The sequence below is a fragment of the Chrysemys picta genome, chromosome 3 (assembly GCF_011386835.1).
Source record: "Chrysemys picta bellii isolate R12L10 chromosome 3, ASM1138683v2, whole genome shotgun sequence".
NCBI classification, from domain to species: Eukaryota; Metazoa; Chordata; order Testudines; family Emydidae; genus Chrysemys; species Chrysemys picta.
The window spans coordinates 75,434,067-75,458,790 of record NC_088793.1 but is presented as its reverse complement, the minus strand read 5'-3'; the positions used below and the strand labels follow the sequence as shown (position 1 = coordinate 75,458,790).

General features: G+C 41.3%; 1 long non-coding RNA gene across 2 annotated transcripts in view; it reads right to left on the bottom strand.

Annotated features, from left to right (window-relative positions):
- LOC122174437 (uncharacterized) overlaps positions 1–24,724 on the bottom strand; it is a 243,469-nt gene that overhangs the window by 148,134 nt on the left and 70,611 nt on the right. The gene's annotated exons all lie outside the window — the stretch shown is intronic.

Below are 24,724 nucleotides of genomic sequence, written 5' to 3'. Positions count from 1 at the left end.
TATGGATGTCATTCTACTCATGACACTAAGAACATGCACTCAGAATACTTGCACCACTGCTTATGGGTTGACCTGGAAAAGACATTGCAGTACAGTTCAGATCTTGGCTTTTTGAAACTCACAGTGGTTGTTCTATCTATTCAGTGAGTAATAAGCCATCAGGAAAGTCTAAACCAAAATCCTGTGCTTTATTTTTCAGAATAAGGAAAATACCGAAAGGCAGCTTTTGAGTGCTATAGTATAGAGTCAGAGAAATTAGAAATCACCTACTAGGTCATCTTCTACGTTCCCCTGTTAATACAGAATTGTTCTCTATAAAATGTTTTTCTAATGCTTTGTCTATTTTAGGTGTAAATGATCCAAAACAATTATAGGTCTTCACCCTCCTGACTTGGGAAACTATTTTACTTAATAATTTCTAATTTTGGATAATTTCTCATTTCTGTTAGGTAATTCCCCTCCTCCCCCCTTCCCGCTATTTATCCTAAATTTCTCTTGTTTCATTTAGACCTATTACAGACTTAGTTAGAGATACTTTTTTGCTTCTACTCACAAAATGGAGTGACAGTTCACTAAGCTGAGTACAGAGGTATGTTCTCACGGCGAGGAGATCTAATCCAGAGTTGTTTATTACATCTGAAGATCACTTGGGACATTTGGAAAGTGCAACCCTCCCAGTTATCAGTACCTTCTGCAGGGAGCACATTAAACTCCAGATATGAGAGAATGCATCAGTTTCCATCTAGTTTCTAAATGCAGTTCAGGGTGTTGGATTTGATCCTTCATGGTTTAGGTCTTGTGAATCTTAGGCTACTTCCCTTCTCATTTTTAACCCAGCAGTTAAGATCAGTTTCTGTGTTCAAGCTGATAAATCTGTTAAACACAAGTGCCCTGGGCTCTAGAACTTGCACTAAGAGAATCCTAATTCATGGACCTTCAGGGCACAGTCCAAAGCATATCTGTTTATCCAGGTTGTTTCTGAAAAAGGTGAGATGCGGGACCTGGGCCTCAGAATTTGGAGAGTGAGAGCTGCTGCTGGGTCAACCTGAATTATTGTGTCCTTTTAATTACTGAAATGTTCATGTGCTTCCTAGAGTTTAAGGATAGGAATATTGTATAAATAAAAAATAACTAAAGATAAATAAATAACCCTGGCTCTGTTGCTATCTCTGGTTATAACCTAATGGAATTCACTTCAGCCCTGATCCTCTAAGGACATACACATGGGCTTAAATTTACACATTGTAAGTAGTCCCTTTGACTTTAATGAGACTACTCACAGTGCATAAAGTTAAGCATGTGCATTACATTTTTGTAGAATTGCAGCCTTGCACTCCCTGCAATGGTTTCCCTATATGTATAATGAAGAAAAGTCCATAAAGGACCTGCCAGCACTGAACCTGGTTTAAACCAGTACAACTGCTCCTCACTTTCTTGAGTGCTATATGAATCTAGATTTGGTTTTGTATCTCATTGGGGTGAGAAATTGCTCTATGTTAATGTAAACAGAACAATAATAATGAATGAAGGCAAGTCCAATAGTTTTATTGGTCACTCAGTTCACAGGCTACACTGAATTTACACACAGAACTGGATACATTGGCAACAAGACAAACCTACAAATCTTATAAGAAACGTAAGTAACTTGTGTTGTGACAGGAGTAGTTCTGTTGTTAAAGACTTTTTTGCTGAATTGTCACAGAATTAATGCTGAAATTAAAACTGTACCTTTCTTCTTCCTTTGTGTTTTAAACAGAGATAGGTCTTCGGCTAAAGACTTAGGTAACCTTTTGATTTTAATTTGTTATGGCAACTGAGCAGTCAAGCGGCTAGTGGACACCTGCAGCTGGCTGTTTGCACCTGCGCCAGTCTTAGAAAACCCCTTGCCTTAACCAGATTGTCTGGGGACTAATTCTAAAGGCCAGTTCACTGTAGGATAAGAGAAGGAAGTACTGTCCTAGAATGTTATTTAAGGTGAGGGGACATATCTTAGCAGTCAGCTGATAATTTTAAGAATTAGCTTTTGAGGTAACAGGCATCTAACATTCACCTTCTCTAGCGATTAAAGGCTTTGACTCTTAATTTCCTTTTCAGGAAATAAAGGTTTGTTTTGTTTTATTTATTTTAAAAGGTGCTTAAATGAAATGCTGATGTATTAAATCCCTTTTATCATTTTACTAATACACCAAAAAGGCCAAATGGGTCCAACCATAAAAATGAGATCTTTAAAATAACAAATGAGCTGCATTAATTAATAATTTCTTACATTTATATAATGCCTTTCATCCCAAAGAATCTTAAAGTGCTTAAAGAGTAAATGATTCATAACAATTATAGGCCTTCAACCACTTGACTTGGGGACCTCTTCCACTCTCATCATTTCTAGTTTATAACAATTTCTCATAGAGGGGCCTTTTAAGTAGGAGTATATTATATATACCTCCACTTGTTGACTTCTCTGGTCTTACTTAAAATGAGAATAAGATACTACATAGAATCATAGAAAGAGACCTACAGAGGTAATCCAGTCTTCTGCACTGAGGCAGGACCAAAGATACCCGGACCATCCCTGACAGGTGTTTGTCCAACATGTGCTTAAAAATTTCCAATGATGGGGATTCTACATTCCCTCTCCCCCTTTGTAACCTATTCCAGTACTTAACTATCCTTATATGTAGAAAGTTTTTTTTATAATATCTCACCTAAATCTCAATTTCTAAGCCAATTGCTTCTGGTCCAACCTTTGGTGGACATGGAGAACAATTGATTACCACTCTTTTTGTAACATATTTGAAGACTGTTATCAGATCCTGCCTCAGTCTTTTTTTCTCAAGACTAAACATGTCCAGTTTTTTATATCTTTCCTGGTAAGTCAGGTTTTCTCAACTGTTTATCATTTTTGTTGTTCTCCTCTGGACTCTCTCCAGTTTGTCCACATCTTTCTTAAACTGTGGTGCCCAAAACTGGACACAATACTTGAGTGCCAAGTAGAGCAGGACAGTTACCTCCCATGTCAAACACACAACACCCTTGTTAATACACCTAGAACTATATTAGCCTTTTTCGCAACTGCATTACACTGTTGACTCATATTCAATTTGTGACCCACTATAGCCCCCAGATCCTTTTCAGCAGTGCTACTGCATAGCCAATTGTTCCCCATTTTGTAGTTGTGCATCTGATTTTTCCTTCTTACGTATAGTACTTTACCCTTGTTTTTATTGAATTTTATCTTGTTGATTTAAGATCAATTCTCTAATTTATAAAAGTCATTTTGAATTCCAATCCTGTCCTCCAAAGTGCTTGCAACCCCTCCCAGCTTGGTGTCATCCACAAATTTTATAATTTCTCCATTATCCAAGTCATTAATGAAAATTAATTAAATTAATTCGAAAATAACAGAACCCCGCACTAGTTATGTCCTCCCAGTTTGACAGAGAACCATTGATAACTACTTTTTGAGTACAATCTTTCAACCAGTTTTGCACCTACCTTATAGTAATTTAATCTAAGCCACATTTCCCTAGTTTGCTTATGAGAATGTTATTTGGGACTGTGTCAAAGGCACAACTAAAATCAAGATATATCATGTTTACTACTTTCTCCATCAACGAGGCTAGTAACCCTGTCAAAGAAGATAATTAGGTTGGTTTGGCATGATTAGTTCTTATTAAATCAATTTTGGCTACTACTTATCACTGTGTTATCCTCTAGGTGCCTACAAATTGTTTGATAATTTGTTCCAGTATCTTTCCAGGAAATGAAGTTAGTCTGACTGGTCTATAATTCTCCAGTTCCTCGCTGTTCTCCTTTTTGAAGACAGGTACTATGTTTGCTCTTCTCCAGTCCTCTGGGACCTCACCCATCCTCTATGAGTTCCCAAAGATAACCGCTAATGGGTCCAAGATTGCTTCAGCTAGTTCCTTAATCAGGCCTGCCAACCTGACTACATCTAATTTATCTAAATATTCTTCAACCTGTTCTTTCCTTATTCTTTCGTGTGTTCCCTTCCCCTTGTTATTAATATTAATTGTGTTAAGCATCTGGTCACAATTAACTTGTTTAGTGAAGACTAAAGCAGACTAGGCATTAAACAAGTCAGCCTTTTTGGTGGCATCCATTACTAGCTCTCCTTCCCCACTAGGTAGTGGACCCTACACTTTCCTTCATCTCTTTCTTGCTCCTAATATATTTACAAAATCTCTTCTTATTGCCTTGTGTGTCCCTTGCCTGGTGCAACTCATTTTGTGCTTTAGCCAATCTGATTTTCTCCCTGCATGCTTGCACTATTTTTGAACTCATCTTTAGCAATTTGTCCATGTTTCCACTTTTTGTATGATTCCTCTTTGATTTTCTGGTTATTAAAGAGCTCCTGATGCAACCATATTGGCCTCTTGATATTCTTCCTATCTTTCCTTCACATCAGGGTAGTTTGATGTTGTGCCTTTATACTGTCTCTTTGAGAAACTGCCAACTTTCCATATATTCCCAGATTTTAAAAAATGTCAAAATACAGTTAAAGTTAAGAAAACATATCCATAATTTAAGGTAAACATTACAGTGATGTTGTAATTGTCCCCAAAACTACCATTATAAATTCAGGACATTCAAGAGGTCAGGCTACACTAAAAAGAAATCCAAACATGTTAATGTATGAAAATGTGGTTCCAGTTCCCAAACAAACGTAACTCTGCCCTCTATTCATGCCACACCATTACCATAATTATGATACATTGTATGAGTGCTTGTAGACCAAGATGAGATTAAACTGGTTTTCAAAAACAGATTAGATTTTTTAATAAATTATTATTTAGAAGCAATGGATCAGATCCAAAGGCCATATAAATCAGTGTGACTCCATTAATATCAGTGGAGATACACCTGTTTATACCAGCTGAGGATCTGGCCTATTAGTCAGTTTAATTATGTTCATGAATCGCCTTGATTAGAGTACAGCATTAGAAAAATATCTTTTAAAGTATATGTATTTATTTTATTATCCAAGGGTTCAACCCCCAGGTATAATAGTTGCTTCTGATTGCAAGGCTAAAAGCTTGTTTCACAATCTCCAGTGATCACAGACTATTGGAACAGACATTACTCATCAATCTGTAATCAACACAATCAGCATATATGGTACACAGAGATTTGGTACTCTAATAACCTACAACTGGAGTTGGATTCTTCCCCAGTTTACTGAGCATCAGCTAGGAAGCAATTTTAAGAGACAAATATATTGGGCTGTCCCTGGTTGACAAGTCTGTGAATCTTGGGGTGGTCCATCTGTTTAGGGTTTTTCCATGTAAGGCAACCTTCCCCTCCTACTCCAGGATAGCTTAACTGGACTCAGTTAGCAAGTTGGAAAGCCTTGGATATGATGAGCTGTTCTGAGCTGTATATGCACTAACCAAAAAATACATTCTAAGAAATGTAATATTGTTGCAAAACCTAATAAAAACTAAGAGGAGATTCACTGATGTGGGAAGACTAACCTCCCTCCTTGGGCTCATTAAGGAAGTGGATAAGGAAATTACCTCTTCTGCCTAGGTATTCAACATCAGCTTCATCTGGAAACGTCATGTTTTCATTAGTGTCTGTCACAACATTAGCATCATATTAGACATGGCCTAAAGCCAATATACCAGACATAAAACACACACCCAAATCCTGGGAAAGACCAGATTCAGGCATTGCAACTCAGGCCCATCTCCACATATTGTGGGTGATATTTACAGCTAGTGAATTTTCCTTTTATTTTTTTAATATCAAATGTCTGGGATTATTTTGTCACATGACCCATGGCCAATAATCAATTTTTCTGTGATAAATTACACAAGGCATTAAGAACCTTCAAAGAAAAGAAAAGGGGCCATTTAATTATGTTACCATATGGTCTAAATATTTGATCAGAAGTGTTTCTCCAATCAATATTTTAAATGAGTCAAGGAAGTTTAATAGTTAAATCTTGTTCTCATTAACTTTGTCCTTTTTTAAAATCTTTTCAGAAGCCATACACCATTCAAGAGCTATGAGAAGATGAAACATTCACGTCACAAAATTTTCATTGAAAACTAATGGTTTTGTGAACTTCACAAAACTGCCTGAACATTTTAATGCAATCAAGGTGAAATCCAGAATATTGCGAGACTTTTTATTTTTTTGTTAGCCTCCATAGTAAATGTTAACCGCTTTATATTTCAGGAGTGGTTATATCCTGTTTTAAAAAAACCCACACACATAAAGACATTGTGGGTTCATCATGGTTAGTGCTTTGGAACAGGGATCATCTTTTTTGTTCTGCATTTGTACAGCACCTAGCACAATGGGATCTTGGTTCATGACTGGGGCTCCTAGGCTCTATCACAGAACAAATAAGTAATAATAATATAATGAAGTGCTGACCGGTGTTGAAATCAATAGACAGAAGTGCAACTGACAAAGCTATAGTCTCATTCACATTATAACCTACAGTAAACAAGTACATGCCACAGTAACATAAATTTTCAGTAGAAACATTACTGCTGTCTTCAGGCTGCAGATGTTTCTTTTATTTCACATTAATTTTTTAATGAAAACCAATATGAATATGATACTGAATCTTCCGCAGCATAAGTCACTAATGAAGAATTGAGCATGACAGGATCATATGTGAGATAGATATCTTAGGAAATAATACATAACATTTGTATTACAGCAGCAGCTAGGAGCCCCAGTCATGGACCAGAACCCCATTATGCTAGGCACTGTACAAACAAAACAAAAAGACAGCCCTAGTGGTCTCAGTGGAAAAACCCTAAACAGATGGACCACCCCAAGATTCACAGACCTGTCAGCTAGGGACAGCCCAATACACTTGTCTCTTAAAATTGCTTCCTAGCTGGTGCTCAGTAAACTGGGGAAGACTCCAACTCCAGATTTAGGTTATTAGAGTACCAAATCTGTGTGTGCCATGTACAAGACAAGAGGTAAGAGATGGATACAGACAGACCACCAGGTGAGCAATAAGGCAATATTGGCCAGCATGATAGGCTGTGGTGTCAGCACACCAGCAGCCTAACTATTATTATGCCAAATTCATTAACCATATATGATGCTGAGAATGTACTATTTTTAGGCTCAGATTTTCAAAGCTGCCTTGGGGAATTCTCATTGGAACTGAGCATTCTAATCAAATCACCTAGGCAGCTTTGAATGTATCAGTTTAATCATTAGGTAAAACACAAGAGTACTCTTTACACCCTATAAATACACAGACTGTGCTTATTCAAAGCTTTGCTAGAATTTTCTAGAAATCTAATAAAAAATTAGTTTACATTACCTCCCAAAAACATCGTTTAAATATTTCTTTTTTAAAAAGGTGCGAGACTTTAAAGATCTAGTTAATGTGATATTTTCCATGTGTAGTACAGTCAAGCTTGATCTGCTGTGGTGAATTATCAAAGATGACACAGACCTCTCAGATCAGCAAAAATCAAATGAACGCTCATAGTCTCAAGGGCCTTTTGTTGTGAAACTGAGAAAAAAATACATTTGTATACAGATGCAGTTGCTCCATGCTTTCCCTTGGATGATTATAAGCATAGTCACAAGCCTCGTACAGAGATGAGATACATTATAGAGTCAGGACAATAATTTTTTTTTTTATGACCAAAATCAAATGCAACTAATAATCAATTTAGAGAATTTTATTCATCTGCTCAGATCTCAGCCTTTGACATATTACACCAAGTGTGGTATATGAGTGCATTTTGGGGGTGGGGGAGAAACCCTTTCAAGAATTTTGAAGTAAATCATTTGGTGGGAAGGATGTGATGTAGTGGTTAGACCACGGGACTGGAAGCCTGAACTACTGACTCTGTTACCAATTGACTATGTGCCTGTGAGTCATCTGTCTCTGTACTTCAGTTGGGTATAAAAACACATACATACCTTACTGTGATGGTACAAGTGCATTACTGCTTGTGAAGTGTTTTCAGATGCACAGATAAAATGTAATGCTATGTAAGTGTAAGAGAGAAAGGCTGCAATATGGAAGACCTGAGTTTGAGTCTCTGCTCTGCTACAGGCTTCCTTGGTGAGTCATTTCATCTGTGTGCCTCAGTTCCCCATCTGAAAAAAAATGGAGATAATATTTTCCTACCTCCACAGAGGGTATTTGAGATTAAACTGAAGATTGTGATACTATTGTAATGGGGACCATAGGAGTCTGATTGTAAGTATTATCTCAGCTAGATAAGTGTAAATTATCATCAGAATTCCGGACTGGTCATATCATATCAGACCCCTGCTCCATCTATTCTGCCACAAAGCAAGGTGCGAAATCCTAATAATTCCATTTATTGTGAAGATTCAGTGCTGTATACAGGGAAAACAATCTTTCCCAGCTTCTTACAGAATGGAGATTTGATGTCTGTTATAATTGCCTCAGTCTGCAATTATTATTCTTAGTTATACAGTTAGCAAGCCCGGGTTTTGGTGGCATTTTTTAAGTAAAGCCACAGGTGGCAACTGAATATCAAACACCAAAAAAAGCTCAGCCATCTGACATTTTCACAAAGAAAAAGGAGAGAGACATGGGAATATATTTTTTAAAATGTACTAAAAATTCCCTCTCCTATTTCTTACACCTCAGTATAATCATCTCATCTAGCTAACTGCTCCTGACATAATATTGGAGCAATCCAATGGTACATGCACCAGGCAGATAATGCCAGGAACAGGAAGAAAAACAGAAAAGAAACCATCCAATTTTTAGCACAAGGGATAGCTGTTTAAATCTGCATAGATTCTAATTCTGAATCTAATCCAACCTACCCCTGATGGTGGAAGAGACATGTGGGACAAGCCACAGAAAAGGCTGCAAGTATCAGAGGGGCCCAAAGGTGTCCCATTGGCCTCAAAACTATTAATTAGCAACTAGCATAGCTGCACCACAGAATTGTTGCTCAAGGATTCCTCCTCCAGAGGTTGCTGTTAGTCTGCCTCATTATCATCTGGATGGAAAACAACATTCTTTCCTGGGAGCTCTCTGCAACAGTCTTATTGATTAAGTTCCCATAGTGTTAAATCATTCTGTAGCTTTCACTCCATTCTGCCCACCTCCCAAACCCTGAATAATAAAACTTTCAGTGGATTTACAGGGGTGGAGGAATAGGTGAGGAGCGTTTTGGTAAACACCTTAATATAATGTAGTTTCTATTTATACGGTGCCCTTAGTATCAGAACATTTCACATGCCAAGACAGTGTTTTTAAAAGTCAAATTAAACTAATCCAACTTTGCTCTTTGCATTTATACAGGTTCTGGTTGTCTGTACAGTCTCTGCCAAACACACGGGAACATGTCATTTCCAGGCTACTTGTAGAGAATTTGAAATAAAAGAAAGAGAAGCTAGTATGGTGATATGTCCCCTTCTATTTCCTTTCAGAGCTGGAATCTTAACAACAACAACAAAAAACCACTTCACAACAAATCAGCTGATGTGCTTGCATCCATGAGGTGCAAATTTATGTAATGCAATGCAAAAACAGTAAACCATGCATCAGAATATAAATATAATGTACTTTATATCTTCATTAAAAAATTGCACTGTGAAAGAGCCTATCGAGAAACATGGGCCCTGATGCCACAGTGCAGACCCCAGTCAGAGCTGAGCCCTGCACGAGTCTGTGCTAGCCCATCTTTCTTGTCAAACCAAGGGCATAAACAGAAATATAATCCTCTGCTTTCAGCAGCACAGAAGGTAACTGGAAGATATGCAAGGATTGTAGGACCTCCTAGAGAAAGATCCAGTTTCCATATTTCCATCACCCACCAGTATGAAGAGTCATGCCTTGGGGCAAGAAATTGCTCTTTTACACATTTAAAGGCTCCTTGAAAAAAGCTCTCAAAAACCTCCAAGAAGTAAATTGTTGGTGCCACCTACAGGGGGAAAAGGAAAAACTGCTTTCTGATTTGTATATGCACATCTTTGAAGTACTGTAGATGCTTTTTTTAGTAGCCGTGTTTTTATTTCTAATGAAAAATTATTTTCAGCAGGTAACTTCTTGTTTAATCTGTCCTGAAGGGGAGAGGCCAGCACAAGGTCGAAAAAGTGCCAGGTGTATTTGGAACAGATGGTGGGGATGTTAGCAGTTGTTCTTAGTTCCTGTGGGACTTCATTCCATAGTCTCAGACCAATCTCTGAGCAGGGCCGGCTCCAGGCACCAGCGCAGCAAGCAGGTGCTTGGGGCGGCCAACGGAAAGGGGCGGCACATCTGGCTCTTCGGCAGCGGGTCCCTCCATCCCTTTCGGAGGGAAGGACCTGCCGCTGAATTGCTGCAGAAGAATGAAGCCGCAGTGGTAAAGCTGCCACTGATCACAGCTTTCTTTCTTTTTTTCCGCCGTTTGGGGCGGCAAAAACGCTGGAGCCAGCCTTGTCTCTGAGAAAGCACCATCTCCTGCACTGATGAGTTTTTGCCTTTGTGGTAAAACATTCCATTTTGCCTGAGGAGCAAAGTTGTTCATGATAGTTGTGTCACCCAGACTTGTTGTTACCCATACTAGTTACTCAAAAGGCCAAGAACATGGAACCTTCCAACTGAAGGTCATTGTGAATGCATAGCCTGCCCTTAAGGGATGTAATGCCTAGTGGCCAGCCCACCCTACCACCTGCCGTGGCCCTCGTCTCTTCCCCAAACAACTGGAGAATGAACTGGGAGAAAGGGGCCAAAATAAAGGTTTTCTCCTCCCTCACAGTGGGGGCAGACATAAGCAGGAAGAGGGCTGGACCGGGGACTCCTGCCCCAAGGAATGAACAGACTGACTGAGATGCTACCTCAATCCCAGAAGGAGGGCTGAGGGAAAAGTCCGGTTCAAAGAAGGGAAACTACTGGCTACTCTAAGGCAGGGAGGCTGTCTGGAATACAACCTGTGGCTTTACTTAGAAAAGGGCTCAGGGAGAAAACTCCTTTTAAAGAGGAATACTGAGTGCCCTAAGGCAAGGAACAGAGAGATTGCCTGAGATAGAACCTCAGCCCTGGAAAGAGGGTTGAGGAGGAATCCAATTGGAGGAGGTAGATACTGACTGCTGTAGGGCAAGAGGCCTGGAATACAACCCTGGCCTCAAAAAGAGGGCAGATGGGGAGGGAAATACTGTCTTAAGGCAAGCTCGTAATACAACCCAACTACTGCAAGGCGGGACTGGGAATGGCTTCAAGGAAATGACTCTGTAGCTGGCAAAGAAGAAGTGCTGCGGAACCATAGCTTCCAGATAGGGGCAGTAGAATCCACAGACCTGGGAAAAGACATCAACAAGCTGGGCAAAGGTAGGAGCAGCCCAAGGAAAATGGTGGAGGAACTGAAGGACTAGTACTTAGCTGCCTAAATCAGGGTCCCTGGGCTGGAACCCAGAGGAGAGGATGGGCCTGGGTTCCCTTGCCACTTCCCCAGACTGAGAGAGAGAACATGGCTATTAAAAGAGGCCAAGAACAACAAGATCCAGATAGATGTCAGGAGACAGACTTGAAAGCCATTAGATTTTGAATTTTCCTATTTTGAGACTTTTCTGTTTACCCTGGAAGGCGAATGGACTGAGTACTTAGTTGGCTAGAGGGGTATATCATAGAAAATGATAGATTGCTGTGCAACCCGGAAGATGAAAGAGGACACTAGACAAAAAGAACCTTTGTTTGGGCCTGGTACTGCAAGAGGAGGCACTGTAAAGATGAAAGGCTCAGTCCGAGTCATAAAAGCAACCTGCCCATTGGTAGACTGATGTAAACTTTTCTTGCTAAACAATTGGTTGGGAAAGCTATCACACCTGGGAGCAGACAATCTTCAAAGGAGCTAAAATTAACCTAGGTTGCCAAGAAAGGAAAAGTCAGGCCAGAATCATAGAATCATAGACTATCAGGGTTGGAAGGGACCTCAGGAGGTCATCTAGTCCAACCCCCTGCTCAAAGCAGGACCAATTCCCAACTAAATCATCCCAGCCAGGGCTTTGTCAAGCCTGACCTTAAAAACCTCTAAGGAAGGAGATTCCACCACCTCCCTAAGTAACCCATTCCAATGCTTCACCACCCTCCCAGTGAAAAAGTTTTTCCTAATATCCAACCTAAACCTCCCCAACTGCAACTTGAGACCATTACTCCTTGTTCTGTCATCAGGTATCCCTGAGAACAGTCTAGATCCATCCTTTTTGGAACCCCCTTTCAGGTAGTTGAAAGCAGCTATCAAATCCCCCCTCATTCTCCTCTTCTGCAGACTAAACAATCCCAGTTCCCTCAGCCTCTCCTCATAAGTCATGTGCTCCAGTCCCCTAATCATTTTTGTTGCCCTCCGCTAGACTCTTTCCAATTTTTCCACATCCTTCCTGTAGTGTGGGGCCCAAAACTGGACACAGTACTCCAGATAAGGCCTCACCAATGTCAAATAGAGGGAAATGATCACGTCCCTCGATCTGCTGGCAATGCCCCTACTTATACAGCCCAAAATGCCGTTAGCCTTCTTGGCAACAAGGGCACACTGTTGACTCATATCCAGCTTCTCGTCCACTGTAACCCCTAGGTCCTTTTCTGCAGAACTGATTCCTAGCCATTCGGTCCCTAGTCTGTAACAGTGCATGGGATTCTTCTGTCCTAAGTGCAGGACTCTGTACTTGTCCTTGTTGAACCTCATCAGGTTTCTTTTGGCCCAATCCTCTAATTTGTCTAGGTCCCTCTGTATCCTATCCCTACCCTCCAGCGTATCTACCACTCCTCCCAGTTTAGTGTCATCTGCAAACTTTCTGAGAGTGCAGTCCATGCCATCCTCCAGATCATTAATGAAGATATTGAACAAAACTGGTCCCAGGACCGACCCCTGGGGCACTCCACTTGAAACCGGCTGCCAACTAGACATGGAGCCGTTGATCACTACCCGTTGAGCCCGATGATCTAGCCAGCTTTCTATCCACCTTATAGTCCATTCATCCAGCCCATACTTCTTTAACTTGCTGGCAAGAATACTGTGGGAGACCATATCAAAAGCTTTGCTAAAGTCAAGGAATAACACCTCCACTGCTTTCCCCTCATCCACAGAGTCAGTTATCTCCTCATAGAAGGCAATTAGATTAGTCAGGCATGACTTGCCCTTGGTGAATCCATGCTGACTGTTCCTGATCACTTTCCTCTTCTCTAAGTGTTTCAGAATTGATTCCTTGAGGACCTGCTCCATGATTTTTCCAGAACTGTTATGTGACGACACAAGCAGACTGTGGCTGCTCAAAAAATAAAAAAGCAAGAGCAGCATGGAGCAGGACCAAACATAGCTCACCCATGAAGGAGAAACTGAATCACAGCCAGAGTCCTCCTGAGAGGAGATAGTCAAAAGGAGGACAAGCCAGACCAGAATGAAACTGTCCTGAGGGGTACAAACCCAGTGAAGAGAATCTGGACCATGAAAACATGCTGAGAGAAGATCCAAACATAGAAATATTAGAAGTGTCTTGGGAACAACAAGAGGGAGCTGGGTTCCAAGGCAACTTGACCTCTCAGCAGAAAATACCTGTGTGGTATGTACATTTAATGTCTAATATTTCTCTATTGTTCCTTAAATAAAACCACGATTTGTCATTAAATAATATCTAACTCTTATATAGCACTTATCATCCACAGATCTCAAAGTGCTTTACAGAGGACCTGCAAAATGTTCAGCAGTGTTCTTATGGAATGGCTTTAGGAAGCCTTGCTCTGCATATAGGCAGGGTGAGTCCTGGTGTAAAATTGCACCTTACACAGATAACATTTTACAAGGCTGGAAATATTGTGTAGTTGGTTATTATTATTGTGAGTTGCACTGCTCCCCGGATCACCAAATCTGAATTCACCAGAGTCTGACTAGGGAGGGGTGACAGGTTAAGCAAGGTTTTGTTTGAGGCCCAATCTTTTTCATCTTATGACCTTTAATATCACAACAATGTCACTGATCAGCTTGTGCTCTCACTACGGTTGCACAAAATTAAAAATATAAAGAAAATGCATGCAAGTACCATTTTAACTGAAGAAAATAACTAATATTGTTATGATGAAAAAGTTGCTGGTACTGGAAGTAGCCTGACTCCCTTAAGACAAACAGCAAGATTTCCGTTTTCTTTTCTAGTCATTTTTAAAGGAGCCAATGTGTTGTCACAAATGTGCCTGTTAAATATGTGTATCTAATGGAAGCCTATGCCCACTGTTAGCACAGTGTCTTTAGCTCTGTCCTTTAGCTCTAGGTGTATCATCATGAGTAGCCAGAAGGAGCTAAGCCTGCAGTGAGGACATGTTCTCTCTCTACCAAACACAACAGTATGTATTGTTTCCTGTATTCATTCTTGCCTAGATGCACTACCTATTAATAATTGATAGGAAAAATATTCCCCAAAACAGGGAGGAAAAACCCTTGATACTCCAGCCCTTTCTGGACCTTTATCAAGTATGTATGCATTGATTGAACAGGTTTGGGAAAGACAGTTTTATAGGTAAGACACTAGAGGTCTGAAGAGCTCTGGGTTCAATTCTCATCTTTTGGAAGAGATTTAAAACTGAGATTACTGATAATTGTGATTTTAAAAGGTCCTATGGCAAGAGTAGGTCTATTAGCCCTAACAGCTTGATTCAATCTCAGTTCAAGTAATTACAGTCTGCTACCTAATTCCTCCTACAATTTTACTGGGATTATTTATATTTTGTTTCCTGTCCTCTTCTGTTGAATTCCTCCTACAATTTTACTGGGATTATTTATATTTTGTTTCCTGTCCTCTTCTGTTGAATTGTGCCATGTTAAATAGTTGGTTTCAGAGTAGCAGCCGTGCAAGTGGGCTGTAGTCCACGAAAGCTTATGCTCTAATAAATTTGTTAGTCTCTAAGGTGCCACAAGTACTCCTGTTCTTCTTTTTGTTAAATAGTTGCCATATTTCACCCAAGAGGTGGGATTGCATTTAGTGATGTGTCCCTTACTATTGTTTCTATGGACCACATTTTATCTACTTACGCCATGAGTAGTGCCATTGACTTCAATGGAGTGCTCATGGAGTGAGGTACTAAATGTGAGTGATGACAGCAGAAATGGATACTAAATAAGTTCAAGTATTTGGGGACCCACTGGATTCCAAAGAGCTATAAAGTTGTGAGTTATGTTCTACTCTTCTTAAGGTATGTCTACACTGGAGCTCGAAGGTGTAAATTCCAGCTTCAGGAGATATATACCTGTGCAAGCTCTGATCTAATTAGCATGCTAAAAATAGAAGTGTAAAGCGGTGGGAGGGGCTAACCACCCCAAGTATGTACCTCTAGTCTCTGACAGGATCGTACAAGGAGGCTGCTAGTGCCTTGCACCACTACAACTATACTTCTGCTAGCATGGGTATGTCTCCTCAAGATGGAACTTACACCTCCATCTCCAAAAGTAGACATACCCTAAGAGTACTGTATACGTGGGGTATATGCAAAAATTACTTGAAACTGTCCCCACCAAAATCAAGTTAGAAGTTGTTGGAACAGCTCTTCCTCTGTTGTCAAGAGACTATCGAGAGCCAGCAGCCCTTTGCAAGCTGGTTCTCCACCTACTTGCCAAAGCAATAACATCTGGGTAGTGTTCGCTTTCTTCCACGCCCTTAACAGAGGTGGAAGATTTTCACCGCATGTATTTTGTTGCTGAGCAGGGCTTCACCCATTGCACAATAGGGACAGATAGGGAAATGTCTTCAAAGGGCAAAGCTGCATTTTTCATGTGCAGAGGTTGAGAGACAGGCTATGCTTTTAGCTTATCTCAGGAAGTATAGTTAGGATCAGTAGAAGGTTCTGGGGTACTTCACTGAAGTTTTCATTTTAACACACTTACAACTTTTGCTGAAAGATGTAGTTACAAGGGCACGTCCAATGATTGTCTGGCTAGGCTGGAAGAATGACAGGAAACATTAGATATGGGTTTAATCAGGCCACAACTTTAGTATTAGATAGACGTCTGGGACTAACCCAGCAGATAAAAAATGTGCAGTGCAGGTGCAAAATTTGTTTCCCTCCAGCAGATCCACTGTTGGGACCCTCCAATTCCAGCCAATTTTGGGGGGGGGCTTCCACCAGCTCCCCCCTTTTCCTCCAGGTCCCTCCAGCAATTCCCTTGCCGGGACCTTACCAATTCCAGCCAATTCGGGGGGGGGGCTTCCACCAGTTCCCCCCGCCCTTTTTATCCAGGTCTGTCCAGCAATTTCCTTGCCAGCACCAGGACCCTCCAGCAATTCCCTTGCCGGGACCTTACCGACCACCCCCACCCTCATAGGAGGGGTTAAGGTGGACTATGATGATGGGGGTGTTGGCTCCCTGCTGTAACAATCAGAGGAGTCTCCAACAGCCCCCGGCTTGCTCAATTATCAAGCACTTCTCCTTAATTCCTTTTCCAAGCCATTTTTCCATTCTTTCGTGCCTTAATTTATGGAGTACCTGCACTGCACATCGCTATACAGTTAAATAAAGAGTTGCAACATATGGCCTACCACCCATCATGCTGTGCATGAACAGAGCCCACCTGAACCTGCTGCGAGGAAGGCGAAAAAACCCCCACTGCACCTGGCCAATATGGTGGTAAGGGAAAAATTCCTTCCCAGGCCCACTTAGCGGGGTGGCTAGCGTAATGCCCACAGCAGATATAGCTAAACATCTGGCATATTTGTGACCTAATTAGGGAGGGAGGGTGGGTGCTGCCCAGCCTGTTCTGAGTGGAGAGGGGAGTGGCCAAGCCCATGCTTCTCTTTTTAAACCCCTCATACCTAGGTGGTGAGTCATCCACCACTCTGACTGCTTTTCCAGCAGTCTTATGTCTCCCCTTCTCCCACCAAGCCAGAAAGCATTGCCCTCTTCTCCCGGCCAGCCAGACAAACCCTCCTCCGGTTTAAAGTGCAGGTTGGTGATTTAGACATTGTTTCTTCTAGGAATGAATAAATTAAATTCTACTGAAGGGAGTATATTAGTCTATCAGGGCTGGGTATTACATTCGGCATATTATATAATTTGCTAAGTAATATCCCCAAAATACCCATAGAAAAACAGTAGCATATATTTTGAAATTTATTTTTACAACGGGCAGTTGTTCATCAGTGAATGAGAGATACCAAAAGGGCAAAATACTAGGCACATACCACTCAGGCTATGATGTATTATTATTTAAAACTGAAAAAGACAATAGAAAACCAATCTTAAAATTCACTTCCGTTGGTCTAAAGTAGCAGATTAAGATCCTTTATAAGGAAACATTTATTTATCCCGGAGATGATAAAACAATCATTTTATAAAATAAAAACACTACATTGACAGGGAATTGCTTGTATGTCACTTACATGTGTTACAGGAAATTTGCAAGATATATTCCAATCACTGCTATTTTTGGTTAACATCATCTACTGAAATTAATCAAAGTTATCCTTTATAACAACTATGAAAGTGTCTTTGTCATGCATTTAAAGTGGGAGCTGAATTTCAAGTCTGATCAGGCAGGCGAGGTGTGAAAGAGTGAAGGGAAGACGGTGGGAAAAATACCACTCCTCCAGCATCTCTTCCTAAAACAAGACTGCCATCAGGATGCATGGTGCTGGATTCCACACCAGGCAAACCTTACTCGGGTTCTTCCAAGTACACCCTCTTACAAGAGGAAATATCCTCTGTGCATGTGAAGATGGCTCAAATATGTAAATAGGGTCTGAATGAGATCTGACCCTGACATCTAGTAGAGAGCTAGAGGAGAAGACTTCAGGAACTGACCTTGGTTTGCACAGACACACCCACTATGCCCAGGTCTGCAACATGATGGAGCTGCTTTGCCCAAATGACCATTTTTGGTTGGTGCTGGATCGCAAGTCACTTTGTTACTGGGGGGCAGGAGTAATAGAGGGTTGTTATCCTTGTTGTGTGAATCAAGGACAGCAGAACAGTGCTTGGCATGCCATGATTGAGGGACTCACCCTCAGCTGAACTGCACTCGCTAGGCAGGGCTGCCAAAGCCCAGTGGAGATGAGAGGAGATGAGAACAGGTGTTTCTACTTGGTGATGTGGGCTTTGCCTAAGGCTTCCAGATACCATTTAACCCTCTCTTTCTCCATTGTGTAATGGCAGAGCTGACTAAGATTCAGTTGAGAGCCTTTTTTGTTGTGGACCACTAGAGCTGAAATCACTGATAACCAGGCCTAAGCATTAGATCTGGTATGAGACACTGTCACTGGTTAAAGAGACTGCCCAGCCTGAGGTTCCCTCATTAAACAGCTGAAATCACTCAGAGCTGTGTTAAGTGATGGGACCTCAAGACTTCCCAGAGGTTTCAGTAGAGAAGGCAGTAGCAGAGTGAGCAGCTAATGGAGAGGTGGAGAAAGCAAACGGCCAGCTATACGAGGATGGAGCAAGCTGCTGGCAGAGCTGCCAGGAGATGGTGGGGCAAGTGGCCAACAGAGCAGCCGACGGCAGAACAAGCAGATGGCCGAGCAGCAGCTGAGGCACTGCTTGTCATCTCCCACCCTGACCTCATGGGTGGCAGGTGAACTAATGCAAATTCACCTCTGAACTCTGGGTCTTTGCTGCCCAAGGACAACAACTGTGAGTAGGATGCGGTGGAGGGAGAGGGGAGTGGCACATTGAAGAAACTTTTGTTTGTTGAACTTTCTCATCACAAGGTGAGAATCGGAAGATACTGTCCAACCTACTCTGGGTGGGTGTTTTGCTCATGGTCATATGCTTCTTAATCATGCTTCCAGCATTTTCCCAAATTAATGCCAGATTACTTTCCTCCTTTTAAGTTTCTTTTTTACACACAGACTTGGTGCTTGCGAGAGGGGAAGTATTGCCTCTTAGAGGCACCCAGGGGTGGTGTGTAATTTCCCCAGGTTAATGGGTGGGGGCTTGAGCCGGTTCTGTATTGTATTGTTAAAAACGAACCCCTAGATATTCAACCCGGCCCTTGTTGCTACAAGCGCCACCTGTCATTCTGAATGAGGGTTAAAGATAGGATCAGAGGTATCCATAGGCTGATTGGGGACATAACTAAGCACTGGATTTTCATTTAAGTTTTCATCTCAATGTGCAGAAATTACAGAACTAACTCCAATTTATAGATGTATTAAGTGCATTGAGATCAGCATATACCACACAAAATATTTATCCAATTATTCCCTAGAGTGGGTAACAGTAAAAACATTTCTACACACACTGAAGGTAGAAAATTTTCTACTGAAAATCTGTTGGTGCCATTAAAAGCTTCTGGACATGAACTCTGTCTTACTGTATATTTGCATAGCTCCTAGAACAATGAGGCCCTGATCATACTTGGGACTTATAGGCACTATCATAATCCAAATAATAATGTTGCCACTCTGATGTGTTTGCAGTGCAGGGTCTCTGTATTTGTAAATATAGGAGGATACTGGAGTTATTGCACATGCCTGGGGTGATTGATGTTGAGTTTTTCAGAAAGCCAATTGTAACAGTATTCTGACGCAGTCTAGTCTTAACTCTAAGCACTCTTTGGATATTCAAATAAAGAGACATACTGCACTAGAAAATAAAACCAGTAAAATAAGAATATGTAGAAACTCCCTTAGGTTTAGCCTGAGGACAGTAAACCAGTTTAGGCTTTCAAACAATATGATGTTAACAATCATTCTTAGATAATTTGTTTACTCAGAGATGAGGGGGTAGCACCAGTATCAAACAACTAAACCAGCTGGATTGTGAAGTCTGTGCTAGGTCTTCCAAATACAAACTGCTGAATGCACTGTTCTCTCTTATCAACATTTGGCAGGAAATACTTGTCTTTTTTTTTTTTTAATTACTATTGCAATACACCCCATAAAGGTTTGCGTGATAGTGATGGAATGCTGACCCTACAGAAAGAGAACAAGAGTTTTAGCTCAATTAATGAATAATAGTTGCCATTTTCTATAATTGTTTTTTCTCTTACTGTCTCAAATGGCCTTATGATAATAATCATGCTATATAATCTGACACAAGTGCTCTTAAAGAATTTTTTAGTAAAGGACTGCAGCCTCAGTGGGAGGTAACTGTTGGAATTATCTTAAACTACTACCTGTCTTCCGCTACAATAGAAAAGGCCTTTAGTCGAAATAATCCTTTTTTCAAAAGAGCAACTTTTTTCCCTCTGCAATTCACTCATCTTAAAAAGAGCACTATAGCTTTTGTGCATAACTTAATTCATTCTTCAAGACAAGAACAAAATTTGTCACTGACATTTAGCGCCAGCCGTAGGCAATGGATAAAATGAACTAGTTAGCAATTTAACCTGTAAAAAAAAAATAAGAGTGGGATGAACAATTTTCTGCCATCAAAGCAAATGGCTAACATTTAGCAAGATTTTATTTTTATTTTTCAGCCTATCCCATCTTCAAGAAGAAAGAAGTCAGGATAACATTTTTTCAGGGTCCTAAATCTTCCTCTCAGCCTATTCCTTTAATGCTTTAAAGTAAATGACTATCCAGAGGATAATTAGGCACTGTGCTGTCGCATCGTGTCAGGTCACAGCTGGATTTAGTCAGCATTAACCTTTGGGGAGAATTGGAATATCAGTATCATTTAAAATTAAAGACGTGTAAGCAGGCATTTCTGGAGATGTTAGAAAAGTAATTGTCTGTAAATTGTTTGACCTTGAGATTTAATTGCATGCACAACACACACTCCAGCAAGAACCCTGGACTGTCTTCATTCTCTCTCACCTCCGTACCATTCACTTTGCAGAACCCATTAAGCTACCTGTGGATTTTTCAGTAAAATATTAAAGATTGTTTTATATTGAGAACAAATGCTTTGAAGCAAAGCTTCTTCCAAATAAAAGGAAATTGTTTAAAAAGGTACAGTAGAGACTTCTCAGATCTGCATTTTAATCTTTAAATCTTAAAAATATTTACACACACAGTACTCCTGTTAAAGAACTATGCTTAATTTTGATTCTTTTTTTTTTTGTTGCTAACAAGTTTGCATATTATGCCTTATTCCCTTTTTCCCTAATGAGACAGCTTATGCTTTCAAAGTCCCTCAAGCTAGGCAAATCTCTCTACTGCTTCCACTGTTAATAATGAAACTTCATAATTATACAAATCCAAGGTGGCCAATCAGCTTTTCAGGCTAAGCCTTCGGGTACCTCATGCATTATTTATGTGGCACTTGGGCCTGTGAACTCACGTGCTTATATTAGAAGACTAATTAATATTTAATCACACGTACAGAGGGCACATGGAGCTGTGCTAGCCCCTGAAAGAAGTGCAAGTAGAAGTGTGCACAGGTGAATATGTATGTGCGTGATATAATACACGCATACATATGCTAATACAAACACACACACGAAGTATTAGAAATGCTCATCTTAAGCTCTGGGATATATGCATGCAGTTGAAGATGTTGACACACATTGATAAAGACTTATACATCTTCAGCCATGGCTGAGAGACAGCCCCTTTCTCATGCTGAAACCTGCTGAGGTTCTCAAACTAGATTCAAACATATAGGGATTACTGCCAAGGAGCTCCGTTTAGGTGTCTTGACTCTGAAATTCACTCAGAGAACATCCAAGGGCCCGATACTCCACTCACAATGGTATAACTCCATCAGTTTCAAAGGAGTTTCTCCTGATTTCACACTGGTATATAGGCACTGTGACAGGTTGCCCCCCTTAGGACACCATCTGATGTGCTGAGATACTGCTGAGCCTGCCTGTTATGCCAGCCTCGGCTAGGCTGACCAGATAGCAAGTGTCAAAAATCGGGACAGGAGGTGGGGGGTAATAGGTGCCTACATGAGAAAAAGACCCAAAAATCGGGACTGTCCCTATAAAATCGGGACATCTGGTCATCCTAGCCTGGGCACCCTTTTTACCTGTGTTGCTGAGCCAAGCTATTAAGCCTCCTCCAGCACATACACAGGCAGGGCCACACCCAACTGCGGAATGAAACAAACACTGAGATCAGTTCTGGAAAGGCTCCACTTAAGGGATTTGCCCAAGCACTCAGGTGTCTACCTCCCTTGGAGTGCAGACCCAAAGATATATTATGAAATCCGTCTCCTCCCGCAATGTGGAGGAAGATATGCACAGCCTCTTACCTTTCCCCCAATTATGAATTGTACACATGGGGTTATGTTATAAACAAGAAATAAGTGTATTAACTACAAAAGGTGAATTCTAAGTGAATATAAGCGATAACAGAACAAAGCCGATTACTGAGCAAATAAAACAAAATACGGAAGCTAAGCTCAATATACTTAAGAAACAGGTTACACAATGTAATTTCTTACCCGAAATGTTATTTTGGGCAGGTTGCAAAGTTTCTGTGGCTTAGAGTTCCAACTATATTTATTTTCAGACTGGACCCGTCTCAGTCTGGACTCCACCCTTGCCTTTCCTTCAGGTGTCTTTAGCAGTCTCTCTCTTCTTGGGCAGACCAGCCATGGGGAGGAGGAGCCCCCTTTGCCTCCCCCCCCCTTAAATAGGATTTACATAAGGTGGGAATCCTTTGTTTCCCAAACTTGATCCCCCTTCCCTTTCAGTGAAAAGTTACAAGAAGTCCCAGATAATGTTTAGTATCAAGTGACAAGACTAGCTGACCTAGTAGTGTCACAGTTACGTCCCCGGACACTTCCAGGAGGGACAGAGATTAGTATCTTCATGGTCTTGTTGTTCCTTCCTGATTGCCCATCAAATCTGATGGCCTGTAGTCTGGTGAGTGTCTTCCCATTCTTCCATTGGCTTAATAACTCCAGCTTCGTGAGGGGCAGTAGCTATGTCAGCAGGAGAAGCTCTCCTGCCGATATAGCGCTGTCTACCCAGGGGGTTAAGGTCGGTATAACTATGTGGATTTTTCATACCCTGTGTGACATAGTTATACCAAAGTAAGTGTGTAGGGTAGACCTGGCCTCAATGCTTGTAAAGAGCTTTTGAGATTCTTGAATGAAAGGTACAAGTGTTATAACTGTTGACTAATTATGTTATGCAGATATTTTTGAAGCAAAGCAGTCTCTATTTTTCCTCACAGGCCTGTTCTACACCTAAAACTTAGGTTGAGCTAGCTATGTCACTCACAACCCTGAGAGATGTAATTAAGCTGACCTAAGCCTCAGTGTAAACACCCCTAAGGTTGACAGAAGAATTCTTCTGACTTTGTTTTGCCCCAGTAAACAGCCTCTGTAAACCGTGCACCTGCCATCTCTGTCTGAAAGCATGGATCCTGAACAACTGACCAGTCTGGTGAAACAGAAAGTGAATCTGTGATGCCTGCCCTGCTGTATCCAATGGAAAGAAAAAATTCAAGATTACAGATGCACACAGTGGACCATCGGTACTGGGCTCGGGAAACAAGCACTGAGTGGTGGGGTTACATCATTATGCATGTATGGGATGATGAGCAGTGACTGCATAACTTTCAGATGCACAAAGCACCTTCCTGGAATTGTGTGCGGAGCTCACCCCTGCCCTGCAGCACAAGGACACCATAATGAGCTGCTCTTTCACTGGTGATCACTGTGTGGAAGCTGGCAACTACAGACTGCTACCGGTCAGTTGCGAATCAGTTTGGAGTTGGAAAGTCCACTGTGTAGGTTGTGGCGATGCAAGTGTGCAGGGCCATTAATTGCCTCCTGCTATGAAGGACTGTGACTCTGGGTAATGTGCAAAAAATAACTGACGGCTTTGCAGCAATGGGATTCCCTAACTACGGCGGGGCGCTAGATGGCATGCATATACCAATTTTGGCTCCAGACCATCTTGCAACACAGTACATCAACTGAAAGGGCTAATTCTCCGTGGCCTTGCAGACTCAGGTAGATCACCAAGGCCATTTCACTGACATCAATGCAGGTTGGTCACAGAAAGTTCATGATGCACACATCTTCAGGAACACTGGACTATACAGCAAGCTGCACGCTGGGACTTTCTTTCCAAACCAGAAGATTCCAATGGGGGATGTGCAAATTCACATAGTGATTCTGGGAGATCCCGCCTACCCCTTGCTCCCGTGGCTCATGAAGCCTTACACTGGGAACCTAGACAGCAGCAAGAAGCACTTCAACAACAGGCTAGGCAAGTGTCGAATGACCATTGAATGTGCATTGGGCAGATTAAAAGGTCACTGGTGCTGCTTTTTTGGCAGGTTAGATCTCAAGGAGGAAAATGTTCTGTTGGTCATAGCAACCTGCTGTGCTCTGCATAACATTTGCAAAGCAAAGGGGGAAAAGTTTCCTGATGTGTGGAGTACAGAGACGGATCATCAGGCTGCTGATTTTGAGCAGCTAGATACGAGGGCAATTAGAAGGGCTCAGCGGGTGGCTACTCAAATCAGAGAGGCTCTGAAGGAGCATTTTGACAATGAGCACCAGTAATGTGTCTCCATGTGATGCATTCAGACAGGCAATATTTACTTGCCACCTTAAATGACCCCTGTAATGCTTGCTTCCTGAGCCTTAATTACAGTGAGCAAATGTTCCCAGCTATAGCCCATATTCGAATTTTAGCAGAAACTACCATGTGCATGATACAAATAAAGACTCATTTTGTTTCAAATACTAGTTTTTATTTAAAGAATAAAACACATTTTGGTTGCAAATGGGGGACATGGCAATGAGGAGCAGTCGCTTGGTTCAGGTTCCCACAGTTGTGTGTAACTCCAGCTTTCATCATGAAACCAGTCTCTAGGGATGGATTGCAAGTGGTACTGCGACAGAATGGGAACATGCAAGGAATGTATT